This window comes from Cetorhinus maximus, chromosome 18 (genome assembly GCF_964194155.1).
Source record: "Cetorhinus maximus chromosome 18, sCetMax3.hap1.1, whole genome shotgun sequence".
NCBI classification, from domain to species: Eukaryota; Metazoa; Chordata; class Chondrichthyes; order Lamniformes; family Cetorhinidae; genus Cetorhinus; species Cetorhinus maximus.
The window spans coordinates 25,033,024-25,048,090 of record NC_135896.1 but is presented as its reverse complement, the minus strand read 5'-3'; positions in this window follow the sequence as shown (position 1 = coordinate 25,048,090).

Sequence of the window (15,067 nt, the reverse complement as noted above, 5' to 3'; positions counted from 1 at the left end):
AAACAATGAATGAACCAAATAATGCATGATAGATCTGATCAGGTTCATGGGGTGTTTAAATGTGGTATAAAAGTGGTTGTACGATATGTAAAATGAGTATTTTTAAATTATATTTTAAAAAGGCTTATTTCAACAATAATTAGAAAAATAGAGACCAAGGGCAGAATTTAATTAAACCCCCCAGCCCACTGAGGTGGGGGGGGTCATATGATTGGGCGGAAAGGTGCAGGGTTGAAATCCCACCACCTTCCACCTCTCTCTGACTTAATGCAGGATGGTGAGGCTCAAGGATAGCCTTCCCATCAGGAGGCAAACTGAGCCCCTTAAGCGGCCATTTGCGGGTCTCATGCCATCGCTACTGGTATTTAACCAGTGATGGGTGAGGGCCACACCACACCGGCTTACTGCCAGGAAAAGCCTATCAGGTAGGCCTTGGGCCTGGTTGGAGAGGTCCCTCCTTGCTGGGAACTCCGTGTCTGACAGAGGAACCCACTTGCGGGAATGGAAAGGTCCTGAGTAAGACCCCCCTCTGCCCTTTAAATAGACTCCCCTTCCCGGGGACTCTCTGTCTGGCCTCTGTGAATCACCTTTGTTCTAGTGTTGATCCATATGCACTGACTGTGACCACTGCTCCCAGTAGCGCTGCCAGTAATGGAGAACTGCTAACTTTGATTGGCCGGCAACTCTTGGAGAGGCTCAGCCTTTCCAGGGTTAAATTCCCCTCGCAGGAACTGGGAAGCCGTCATTGATCATGTAGGTGCCCGATTGGGATTAAATCCCATCAGATCTCTTGGAAATAGCAGTAGAGTGGCTACTGGTTTTCCAGCTGTTAGACGGGCCCCCTGTTGCGACCGTTATATTCCACCCCATATCCAACAGTGCCCATCATGGAGGAGGACAGTGATTGTCCAGATTGATGGTGTTTTAGAGCAGTGAGATTCAGGACAGCTGATGGAGAGTTTTCTTAAAAGCAATTTTAAGGATTTTAAGAATGTTTTTAACATGCTTCTGTTGTTTTTGTTGTGTATTATTAAATGGTTTTAAAAAGTATTAGGGAAATTTCAATGGACAAGAATGACACATACATCACAGGACTGCTTTCAATCTTTGTAGTGTGTATCCCATGACTAAGTGGTTTCAGAATATCCCTGTTATATAACTTCAAACCTCCTGTGTCCTCCTTTGTTTCCAAGGCAGATGAGTTGTCTGACATAATTGGGACTCAGACCCAAATCAGTTTATTAAGCTGGTGCCCAAATCATACAGTCCTCAGTTTGATCACAGCTTGTACTGCACAGGCTGACCTGAACTTGACAATGGAGGGACTCTATACTTTGGCTGGGATTTTCTGTTCCCGCTGGCGTTGGGCGTGTTCGGCGGTGTGAGCGGACGATATGGCGCGATCGGTTTGCGATCGTCTGTTCAGCCTTCCGATGGCGGGCTGCATTTCCTGCCATCGGACGTCGGGAACCTCATTGCGTATCATCATTAGGCCAACCTGCCAGAATCAACCCCCACCGCTGGATCGTCTGTCCATGTTGGCGGCAAAGCGCGCCGGTGTGTTTCACAATAGCACATAGAAGGTGCGCACTTGGCAGGCTGCACTTTGAGGGGAACTCGGAGGTGAGTACACAGCAACGATGTGCAGCGCTTGCCAGGGTCGCCTGTTGGACATCAAACTTGAGGCACGTTGGTGGGAGGCGCAAGGCAGCCTTGCTGTTGAGGTGACTTATGGGGGGAGGCAAGGGTAGCCCTGCTGCTGAGGCCACCTGTGGAGGGAGGGTGCAAGGGCTGCCTTGCGGTTGAATATAGCAAACAAGCATTTGGGGGGGGTGGGGTGGGCGAGGGAAGGGGACGACGCATTAGGGACACCTTATATAAAGTGACCATTCCTCTGCAACTGAGACACTTCAAGTGCAGCCATTGATATGATTGGAGTCGGACCTCTAGCTTATCTGCCCACTCAAGCAACACAGAGGCACCAAAGTGCCACCAAGTGCTCCAGAGCTTTTCACCCCCCGGCAATGACTGCATAGTCATGTGCGCTTTAGTGGACTGCAGAACAGGTGGACAACTTCACACGTTGCACAATCTCCTTGCTAAAGCTGGCCATGGAGAAGTCACTGCTGGAGGTGCTCACAGCCCCTTGCAATGTCATCATTCCGGTTAGGGCCAGTCTCCCCCGTGGTTCAAGCTAACAGTGCAGCCATGGAGTGCGGGTTAGGAGAATGCCGGTGCCTGAGCTGAGAGCACAGCATGCAGTCCAATGGTCTTCCCAATGCTCACCATTTACTTTCCTACAGCATCAATAGCTACAAGGACACGTTATTAGAGGGATGTTGGCACCAGCATCATAAAAAACCATCTGGTTCACTAATGTCCTTTGGGGAAGGAAATCTGCCATCCTTACCTGGTCTGGCCTACATGTGACTCCAGACCCACAGCAATGACTCTTATGACTCAATTACACAGGCTGACTCTTAACTGCCCTCTGAATTGACTCGGCAAGGTCAGTTCAAGGGCAATTAGGGGTGGGAAACAAATGCTGGCCTTGCCAGCAACTCTCACATCCCAAGAAAGAATTTAGAAAAAGCATATTCTTCAGGGTTGGATGAGAGAAAATGGGGTAGCACATGATGGATGGGGGTGGGTTGTTGGAGAATTATGTCATTTGCTTGCGGCTCAGGGACCACTCACATATTCATGCTAAACACGCCTTAATGGGTATGAACTTGGTGAACTCTCTTACTTGTCTCCATTACTGGCTATGATTGTTCAAAACTGGATGTGTGCAGTTGTGTGCTACTTAACAACACATTTACATATTCAACATTGGTTCAAAGGGAAGGAAGTAAGAAAGAAAAGAAAGAAAGAGTTTGCATTTATATAGCATCTTTCACAACTGCAGGACATCCCTAAGCATTTTATAGCCAATGAAGTGTGGTGTGTATTACAGTTCACCTCAGGGGGTCCGAGTTGCTATGACAACATACACTTTTACATGCATGTTGTAGTCTGGTGCCATGGATAGTGATGGTAGAGGCTCCAATGTTCTTTCCATCACATGGCTGGCCGGGAATCTCTCCCACTATTACTGCCTGCCAATGGTGAGCGTTGGAAGGATTTGCAGGTTGATACTCAAGCTGTTTTGCTTTCCTTGGCCATCAAATCTTGGGGTGGAACTCAAACCCAGAGCTTCTGATTCAGAGGCAGGGATGCTACCCACTGCACCACAAGACCTCCTCCCACTGAAGTGCAGGCACATCATACTAAAGGTATTTGCACAGCAAGGTCCCACAAATAGTTAATGACCAGATAATCTGTTTGAGTTATATTAGCCAGGACAAATGACCCTTGAATAAGTATACAAGGTATTACAAATGGAAATATTAATATTTTAAACATTGCATATGTTTGCATCCAGAAGGCTTTGCTGAGCGATTAAGGTTATTGTCTCTTTTCAATTCAGCAATTGAACATTGCCAGAGCTGCTATGTACGTGTGTTTCACTATATTGAGCTTTTAAAAAATATTATCAACATGGTAGGCCCAGGGACATCATTTCCTTAATCAGCCAAGAAGCTTAATGTGAGCCATTATAATAATAATAATCATTTAAACTCCCACCAGCAATTTGGCTCCATCTTTCCTTTGCTTTCATACTACTGTTAAAATGGAGTAAAAGGCACAACCAATAGCTTTTTTAAGGAATTACCTTTTCTTCTGAGACTAATTTGGAACATTTGAAATATCTTTATATAGCAGCTTAGGTATCATTGAATATAAGGCTGGGGTCAGAATTGTGCATCTGATATTCAATGAAGTTATTTGCTTTCACACGGAAATTTCTGGATTACAACTCTGGAGCACTTAATAATCAGGGCCCGTGCAACCACTAGGCAAACTAGGTCTATAAAAACAAAAAACTAAAAAAAAAACTAAAAAACTACTGCAGATGCTGAAAATCCAAAACAAAAACAGAATTACCTGGAAAAACTCAGCAGGTCTGGCAGCATCGGCGAAGAAGAAAAGAGTTGACGTTTCGAGTCCTCATGACCATTGAAGGGTCATGAGGACTCGAAACGTCAACTCTTTTCTTCTCCGCCGATGCTGCCAGACCTGCTGAGTTTTTCCAGGTAATTCTGTTTTTGTTTAGGCAAACTAGGTCGTTGCCTAGATGTGCAAAATTTGGGGGCGGAGGGCAGCAAAAAGCTGAATGAAACTACATAAATAAACCAACAGACTACAGCAATGGGAATGAAAGGTCTGGATCTACTGAATACATTCGCATGTACTGACATACATATAGATTTCCATGTATTTACATTGCAGTCTTTACCAAAATGTCATATTATGTTCCTCATTCTGTGTATGTGACAGTTTTACAAATTTGTGCATCTACATATCTTTCAGAAGAATGTCCACACATTGCACCTTTTTCACCTTCTTCGGCTTGGGGGATAGCCATTCCCTGGTTCATTCCCCATGGCAATGCATTGACCAACCACAGTCGACATACCTGTTTTGAATTTGAACAAAAGCTTGGCAGTTAACTGTTCCCTGGTACATTCTCCATGGCAATGCCTCAACCAATCAGAATCCACTTGCCAACCATCAGCATTCTCTTCTCATACAGTATAAATTGTTGTTCCCTTACTATTGGTATTCTAGTGAACTGTCCTGATGAGTGCAATTTGAAAATCTTTGACAGCATGTCTCTTTTTTCAGCAATACTCAATAAATAATATCAAAGAGCATAATTTAGGTCAGGAGCTTCCGGTCAGTGAGTGGGTGCAGGGCCCACTCACCGATGTGTAAAATAATGCAGGATGATGTTGGGTGGAACTCCTGACAACACCCAGCGTCATTTCCATTTCCAGGTCAGCGGGGACGCAGCCGAGTCAGCTGTGCACCCGCCGGCCTGTCAATGGCCTATTGAGGCCATTGAGAAACTAATTAAAATCATTAATGGACCTGCCCATCCAACCTTAAGGTTGGCGGGCAGGCCGGGAGCCCTGGCGGGCTTCAGAAAAAGCATGAAACCTCATCCATGGGTTTAAATTTTTAATAAAGGTTTCAATAAAAGTTATGGACATGTCCCAACTCATGTGACAGTGTCACATGAGGGGACATGTCAGGGAAATTTTTCTATCACTTGTATAACAATTTTTAATTTGGAGCCGATCTCTCTGAGACAGCACTTAGCCTCAGGGAGATCAGTGCACTCTTTCACCCGCATGTGCGAAAGAGTGCAATCTCGGCTGAGGGAATCCCCCCCGCCCGCACAGGGGGTGCATAGGGCTTCCTGGCAGACGTCACGCTGGGCGGGCCAAATAAGGCCCGCCCATGTAAAATGGCGGCGCGCCCACAATCGGTGGCATCAATCGGAGTCGCGCCCACTAGCGCCCGTTCCTACACTTCCTCCCCGAACGGGGGAAAATTTTTTCCTTAGTCTAGTCCACTTTATTGTAATGATTATTGATGGTGTAAATTATGCACTAAATCAACTAGTAACTGTTGCAGGAACACATAGTATTACATCATGTGAGCCATATTACACACTATAATGTGCATTTCTTTCAGTACATATAGTGTGAAAAGTGTAGAACAATGACAGTGTACAATTAGTATCATAATATTCTCATGTTTCATGTGAAATACATCTATAATTATAAATACTAGAATGTTTATTCGTACTAATGCACGATATTCATTTTCAAAAGTTAATTGTGGTGGGGGTGGGGGAGTGTGCAAAGCTGAAGGATCACTTCGGGTGCCTAATAATCTTGCATTGGCCCTGTTGATAAAAATTATTGGAAAACATCCCACCTGTTGGGGGGGGTGAGGTGTGGTAACCGGCGCGGGTGTACGCACCTCCAATCGATGCCCCCGATTGGGAGCGCGCCGCCATTTTATGCGGGTGGGCCAATTAAGGCTCGCCCAGCGTGACGTCTGCCAGGAAGCGCTTACCCTGTGCGGGCGGTGGGGGGGTGGGGGGGGGTGGAATTCCCTCAGCCGGGAGTGCGCTCTTTCGTGCATGCTCATAAAAGAGCACACTGATCTCCCTGAGGCTAAGGGCTAAGTGCTGTCTCAGGGAGATCGGCTCCGAATTAAAAATTGTTACACAAATGATAGAAAAATTTCCCTGACATGTACCCTCATGTGACACTGTCACATAAGTTGGAACATGTCCATAACTTTTACTGAAACCTTTACTAAAAATTTAAATACCCTCATGAAACCTCATCCCACCTGTGGATGAGGTTTCATGCTTTTTCCGAAGCCTGCCTGGGCTCCCGGCCTGCCTGCCAACCTTAAGGTTGGACGGGCAGGTCCATTAATGATTTAAATTAGTTTCTCAAAGGCCTCAATAGGCCGTTGATAGGTTGGCGGGCGTGCAGCTGACTTGGCTGCGCCCCCGCCAAACTGAAAATGGAAATGACGCGGGGTGACGTCGGGAGTTCCACCCAACATCATCCCATTCGCCGGCCGGAAGATCCTGTCCTAATCGACAAATTGTGACAAAGGATTGTGTGATCATTTCCATCATCTATTTTGTGGTAAGATATTCTGGTACGGTGAAATCTGTATAAAATCAACCGAATTTTCAGAAGAAAATAGTTTGCCATTGAACTGCACTTAGTAACTACATTACAAGTTGTTCAATAATTCATAAATTGAATGTATAAATTGCTGAGGGCACGCAAGTGCCAGAAAATCTATTTCATGTCTTTATAGTCAAACTCTGATGGAACCTAATTTAATCGCTGATTATCTTCATTGTTTTTATCTGATCTGTGTTCATGAGGAAAAGTTAAAGGAACCAGGCTTAGTTCATTTTGGAAAAGGGGAGGCTTCAAGGTGATGACTGAACCTTTCAAGTTTATTTGTTGATCTTCAATGGCATTTCTCATGTGAGGTCAAGATCAAGTCCACTTCAGGTCAAGCAGGTTAAGAAGTGGGGGATAGCTGGATCCAGGTGGGGAAAATATAATAACATGAGAAACAGGACAAGGGAAATGGGAATATGAGTAGGCCAAATAGCCTCTTGAGCCTGTTGTGCCAGATCATATCTGAACTTCAATATCAACTCACTTTCCCACAGGCATTGATTCCCTTAATGCACAAATATCTCTTGATCTCAGTTTTGAATGTACTCATCGACTAAACACCCACAGCCTTCTGAGGTAGAGAGTTCTAAAGATTCACAATCCTCTGGGTCAAGCGATTTCTCATCATCTCAGTGCTAAATTTCTGATCCCTTAACATGAGATGATAATCCCTAGTTCTAGACTTCCCATCCAGGGGATACAATGGGCCAGATTTTCACAGAGTCAAGGAGACTCTGCGGATCTTTAAAAATAGTGGAATTGACCTGATTCTGAGATTCCCACCCCCATTTCTGGCAACCCCCAGTTTTCGCTAGTGTGGGCAGCAAGCTCCCACCCACCGTTCCTGATCTGGCCAGCTCCATTGCAGGGATAGGCTTCTCCTAGCCTCCCACAATTGTTGTGGAGTTGGGTCCACTTCACAGCACTTGTGTCTTCTGGTCCCTCACAGAATCACAGAATCACACAGTGCAGAAGAGGTCCTTTGGCCCATCGAGTCTGCACAAACACATGAGAAACACCTGACCTACCTACCTAATCCCAGTTACCAGCACTTGGCCCATAGCCTTGAATGTTATGACGTGCCAAGTGCTCATCCAGGTACTTTTTAAAGGATGAGAGGCAACCCGCCTTCACCACCCTCCCAGGCAGTGCATTCCAGACCGTCACCACCCTCGGGGTAAAAAGTTTTCCTCACATCCTCCCTAAACCTCCTGCCCCTCAACTTGAACTTGTGTCCCCTCGTGACTGACCCCTCAACTAAGGGGAACAGCTGTTCCATATTCACCCTGTCCATGCCCCTCATAATCTTGTGCACCTCCATCACGTCACCCCTCAGTCTTCTCTGCTCCAACGAAAACAACCCAAGTCTATCCAACCTCTCTTCGTAACTTAAATGTTTCATCCCAGGCAACATCCTGGTGAATCTCCTCTGCACCCCCTCCAGTGCAATCACATCCTTCCTATAATGTGGCGACCAGAACTGCACACAGTACTCCAGCTGTGGCCTCACCAAGGTTCTATACAACTCCAACATGACTTCCCTACTTATGTAATCTATGCCTCGATTGATAAAGGCAAGTGTCCTATATGCCTTTTGCACCACCCCACTAACATGCCCCTCCGCCTTCAGAGATCTATGGACACACATGCCAAGGTCCCTTTGTTCCCCAGAACTTCCTAGTGTCATGCCATTCATTGAATACTTCCTTGTCAAATTACTCCTTCCAAAGTGTATCACCTCACACTTTTCAGGGTTAAATCCCATCTGCCACTTATCTGCCAATTTGACCATCCCATCCATATCTTGCTGTAGCCCAAGACACTCAACCTCACTGTTAACCACCCGGCCAATCTTTGTGTCATCTGCAAACTTACTAACCCTACCCCCCACATAGTCATCTATGTCGTTTATATAAATGATGAATAATAGGGGACCCAACACAGATCCCTGTGGTACGCCACTGGACACTGCCTTCCAGTCACTAAAGCAGCCTTCTATCATCACCCTCTGTCTCCTACAGCTAAGTTAGTTTTGAATCCACCTTATCAAATTACCCTGTATCCCATGTGCATTTGCCTTCTTTATAAGTCTCCCATGTGGGACCTTGTCAAAGGCTTTGCTGAAATCCATATAACCTATATCAACTGCACTACCCTCATCTACACACCTGGTCACCTCCTCAAAAAAATCAGTCAAATTTGTTAGGCATGACCTCCCTCTGACAAAGCCATTGCTGACTATCCCTGATCAAACCTTGCCTCTCCAAGTGGAGATAGATTTTCTCCTTCAGAATTTTCTCCAATAGTTTCCCTACCACTGACGTGAGACCCACTTGTCTGTAGTTCCCTCAGATGAGTTGTGAACAATAGTCTGGATGTGGAAACCTTTTGAAAGATAACTTCAAAAGATCTTACCCATGCTCCCCATGCCAACACATGCCCCCACCCACCCTCCAATGACTCATCATACCCTTCATGATAACCCATGTGTCTCCACTCACGCCAATGATCCCTCATATCCTCCATGCCACCCAATGACCCCATGCACTCCAATGATCCTGGTACCTCCATGCCAGCTCATAGCACTTTCATGCCCATTTACCCAGTATACACTCTGTTCAGAACCAATGAACCTTTAAGTAACAATGGCATGTGTGGAAAAACTTAAAAAAACAGTCATTCATAACTTTCTTAAAAAGAAGTGTTCTTAAAGAGATTTAAAGCACTAATAGCAGAAACCATAAGCATTTGACGCCTCTTTGTGTGTAAATATACATTGAACCATTGAACCAGAGAACTGAGGCAGGCCTTTTAACTAGCCCGTGTCAGCATTTGGCAGCCCCTGTGACCACCTTTGAACTGCGCCCTGGGGGCAGTGGACCCAACTGCAGCACGCACCCACACCCCCAAATGAAAATCTTGCCATTTGAGGCACTTTCTCTTGAGGTGGGCGCAGCGGGCCGGGAAATTTCCTGACTCCCACTATCCGCCTCCAAGATGAAAATCCAGCCCAACCTCTCAGCATCTACCCAGTTAAGCCTCTAAGAATTTGATATATTTTTAATGAGATCACCTCTGATTCTTCTAAACTCCAGGGAATATAGGCCTATTCTGCTCAATTTCTCCTCACAGGACAATCATCCATCCAAGAAACCAATCTGGAAAACCTTGGTTGAACCCCCTCTAAGGCAAGTAAGGAGGCCAAAACTGGACACAGTACTCCATGTTAGGTCTCATCCTCCTCTTTATGTCCAACAAAGTTTCCTTACTCTTACACTGCAATATCCCTGCAATTATTAACATACCAGTTGCCTTCCTAATTTCTTGTACCTGCAGGTCAACTTTTTGTAATTTGTGTACCAGAACCCCCAAATCTCTCTGAATGCCGACATTTATTAATCTCTCACCTTTTAAAAAAAGATTCTGTTTTTTCCATTCTTCCCACCAAACTGATTACTTTCACACTTGCCTACAGTATACTCCATCTCCCATTTTCTTACTTCATCACTTAACTAGTCTCTATCTTCTTGTAGTTTTGTTGAGCTGAATTTTTCCAATCCTGTCAGGGAGGGCTTGGAGCGGTAGGGGCTGGAAAAAAGGGGGACAGCCATGCCGGGACAGCACCACGATGCATTCGCGATGTGGGGCAGTGGGGAGCGGTGGGGTGGGTAGGGATGTTTCCCATGGGCGGGCAGGGACCTGGATCAACAGTCCACACAACCGAGGTGGCAGCCAAGTAAACCAATTACAGGCCAAATTAGGTCCAATTTTGCCACCGCGCTTGTATTTGCTGCTGAGGGAGTGGCCACCATGACAACATGGCCTGTGGCTGGCTAGGGGACCATCGGAGCTAAATGTTCCATTTCCTAAAGAGGGGACCACGGCCAGGAAAGGCCATACCCACAGCCCAATCCACCCGGAGACCTTTCCCCTTGGCTTGGATGAGTCTAACAGCTTCGGCCCTTAAAGCTTTCCCTTCAAGTTCATGATTCTGAGGGTGCCTCCACAATGAGTCAGCCTCAGGGTCTCCAACCTACCCCATCAGCGCCCAACTTCTCCTAGTGAGGCAGCTGAGGCTACAGAGTTGATGGCTCTCTGATTGGACCGACTGCATCAGGAGCTTTCCCACCATCCTTAATAAGTTGGTGAATGCAAAGGTGGCTACTCAGAAGACTGCCTCCAGGAAGATTGCACCATTGGGCACGCTGCTGGCAAGTCCAAGCTTAGGACCCCCATTTGGTTCCAATGTCAGGGTCCTGAAACCTGTGAAAAAATCCAGCCCCTTATGTCACCTGGCTTTGCATCATCAGCAAGCTTGAATATATTGCACATGGTATCTTTATCTGAGTCATTGATATAAAATACAAATAGCTAAGGCCCAAGCCTTGATCCTCGTGGCACTCCATGAGTTACAGCCTTACATCCTGCAAATGACCCGTTTATTCCTACTGTGTGTTTTATCCATTAACTATTTCTCTAACCATGTTAATATATTGCCCCCAAACCCATGAGATTGAATTTTATGTAACAACCTCTTGTGTGGCAAGTTATCAAATGCCTTCTGAAAATTCAAGTTTACTTCGTCTATTGGTTCCTGCTTCTTGCTAGCTAACTGATTTCTAAAACACAATTTCCCTTTCATAAATCTGTATGGACTCTGCTTAATCATATTGTGATTTACCAAGTGCTCTGTTTACACATCCTTAATAATATATTCTATCATCTTCCTTACTACAGATGTCAGGCTAACGGACCTGTGGTTCCCTGTTTTCTTGGTGAGATCATGTTGGCTACCTGACTGTTTTGGGGGTTTACCCCCTGCCCTCAGGCCAACTCGAACTCGACCCACTGCCCTCCCACCCCAGCAGTAAAAAAATCTACCCGTGGAGTTAGATCATGGAAACTGATCTCAGTGGAAGTCTCTTATGATACACTTTTTAATGCACTACTGGATTTTTAGAAATATTTTAAAATATATGCTTGGGCCTGAAAGTCAAAGGTTATTGTGCATCTGCAGCACTTTACTGAGTTAACCAGGTAAAAGCTGATGAAGTCTGTTCGAGAGCCTTTGTAAAAGCATAAGCTACTCAGCTTTGATGAAATGTGTATAATATATGGCTTTGACTGTGATTCGCGGTGCAACAAACCTTCTGATTTACACTTCTTCCTTGAAAAATGTGAAAAAAAATCATGGGCGGAATCTTGTGGAGGCAACAGGGATCTCAGCTGCTGGCTGGAGAGCCAGTGACCCTCCCTGCACCTCTTCTTTTTGGGAAGGCTCACCCGTATCTTGTGGCGATTAGGCATTTAACAGGCCAGCGGCGGGCCTTACCCCCGTATCAAGGACCCCAGGGGCAGAGGCCCCGCCTGCCAAGAGCTGCCGGCCAATCAGAGGCCAACAGCTCTTCTGTACTCAGCAGTGCCACTGGGGAGTGGTGGCTGCTGCTGGTACTACACACACCCAAAGCCTCACATTGAGGAGGGACCTGGGGGTGGTGGGGTGGTGGGGCGGTGGGGGGGTGGGGGGCGGAGAGATTATGGTGTGGGGGTCATGGGCGAGGGGGGTTGTTAGCAAGGGCCGGGGATTGGCTCTCAGCAGATGCTCCCCTTCCTGAGGCTGGTGAGTGTCTTTGAATGAGGGACACCCCATAGGAGCCCGCAAGCAAACATGCCAGAGTTTGCTTGTCGTGCTCCCTGCATGGTGAGCACCCCTCCACCTACCCCCACTCTGCCGTCACTGGGTTAATACCAGTGGTGGCTGGATGAGACCCTTAAGAGGGCATTAATTACTCACTTAGGGGCCTCAATTGGCAGCAGGATGGGAAGGCTGTCCACAAGCCTTCCCGCCACAGACTTAAAAATGGGGTGGAGGCGGGAATGGGTTCCCTACCCGTCACGCTCCTGCTCTATTAAATGCCACCCAACCACCAAACTCACAGTGGGAGTGGGCACAAGATTCTGCCCCACCGTTCAATTTCATCTCCCCCAAAGTTTGTTTAAGTTTGTAATTCCTTTTAAATGTTATTTTTTATCCTTTCCCATGTCTCCATGCTGCTCCCACGTCAGGGCTGTTGCTTGGTTGACTATCTCGGACTGTGTTTCCGCAGTGCTGGAAAAGACTTTCCTCCAGGAGGCTTTCCTTTCCTCTCGGATATGATGGCCAAGCTGGCCCTCCAGGGAAAGCCTATAGACAAACCTGGGCCATGTGGTTGACCATTTCGTGCTCTAACATTACATTTTATTTACAAGGTGCTAGCGCTTGAACTACTTAAAACTGAGTTCCCACCTTTTGGGATGAACGATTTGGTTACCATAAACAAAGAAAACAAAAGTCTATCCACACTGCTGAGTTATCCTAAAAATAACATTGCTGTCATCATTCCTCTGAAGGCCCTGCTGAACGCTTCTAGAGGTCTCATTTAAATATCATTACCATTTAATTGTAATACTTCATATTACATCGATGAGGAAAATACCTTGACCCCTGTCACTTCATGAAATGCAGGCCACGTTATTTGCATACAGCTGATTTGAAATTCCCAGCTGAGGACTTACATTCTGCTTTTGAATCTTTTAAAAACTACAGTGATAACTTGTCATGATTTTACATCAGCCATTACTCATTCAGCGTGGTAATATTTTCCATTTGACCTCATTATCCTAGTTGCTGTTTCGGGATAGATTTCCATCTGTACTTCATGGGTCTACTTGGGTAGGACAAAGAGAGTAAGATGAGGTTGGCGAGGATTGTCTAGGGGTAACTCAGGCTTTAGAGGATAGTATGAAATGCCTAACATCAGCCCAGCCATCGATTAAACGTTGTGCCTGATCCTTATTTCCATTAATGCCAATTGGTTGGGCCAATATCACATATTTTATGCTTTCATCAGTGGCCAATATTACCCCCACGTTTTGAACGTGTGACCATCCCACCCAATTTTCCTGTTTGCTCTCTGTCTCTGTGATACTTTATGCCCAAGCAGTACAGACAAAAATCTAACCCGTCATGTTATATTTTAAGGTTACGCATCACAGACCAACCAATGTGAAAAAGGATTTCATTTATTAGCCAGCTATTTATGAATAAACCTTTAGATTTCAGGGTGGAATTTGGAAATTACCCTCTAAATGCAGCAATTAATGGGTGGAAGGTTTGGGAAGACAGTGAACTTAACTGTTAATACAATGAAATAGGAAGCACTCATCAATTAGCATCTCCTGAAGAGCTCTGGCTTCAGGCTGGTATTGGAGTACTCAACAACAACGACAAAGCAAAAACACCAACTTGTAGTTATATAGTGCGCTTAACGAAGGAAAACATCCCAAGGAATTTCACAGGAGTTTTAACAAACCAGATTTGACACTGAGCCACAAATGGAAATATTAGGACAAATGACCTCAAGCTTAGTCAAAGAGAAGGATTTAAGGTGTGTCTTAAAGGAGAGAGAGGTAGAGAGCTGGAGAGGTTTTGGCTGAAACTCAAGAGTTTAGGGCCTTGCTAGTGAAAAGCACAGCTGCCAATGGTGGAGCCATTAAAATCGAGGATCAGCAAGAAACCAGAATTGAAGGAGAACAGATATCTTCAAGTTCTTTCCTGTTTTGTCATCTTCTGTGTCATCAGTATCATCTCCCTCACCTTGCTCAAGGCCGTCTAATGGTGTCTCTGTGTGCTGTCCCCACTGCAGGCAAATGTATGCAGCAGTTGAGCTCAGAACAATTACTTGAAACAATTTTTCTGCACTGTTTTGCAAGAAGCCACCAGAAAAGTTTAGTCATCGGAATTATTGCTTTAGGACTCCAATCGTTTGCACGATTTGGGCTCCTGTTAACCTATGGATCTGATTGTCACCCGGTGCGGAGAGGGGCCGGGAAGGAGGCGGACCTCCTCGTGACCCTGCTCCTGGGCTTGGCCAAGTTACCCATTAACAGGTCCAGGCAGCGGGTGTTCGAGGGGGTCGTCCCACCCAACTGTTTGCCCCTCTTCCGCGACTATGTTCGCGGCCGGGTGTCCCTGGAAAGGGAGCACGTGGTGTCTGCTGGCAACGTCGAGGCCTTCCGTGCCCGGTGGGCACCGCGGGGTCTCGGGTGCTTTATCGACCCTCTTAAATCACATTTTAATTTGACGTTTGTAAGTTTTCTTTAAACTTTGTCTTTGGTTTTACAGATAACCTAACTTAGGGGCTGTGTTTACTTTATCCCTCATTTTGTTAATTTAGTTTATTAGGTTGGCTTTAAAAGAGCTATGGATCTGATTGTAATGCAATGCAGCTGACGAGTGTGTGATTCTAGGAAGAGTCAAGTGTCCCTGAGCGGCCAGCCTCTCACTTTCTATGCTGGCACCTGTGTAAATGATGCTGGTGTTCACACCCTAGGTGCACAACAGCGATATAGAAGCTCTTACTATTCATGAAATCTTTGGGCTCTTCTGAAGGAACTGGTAAGTCGAGGTGGGGTTA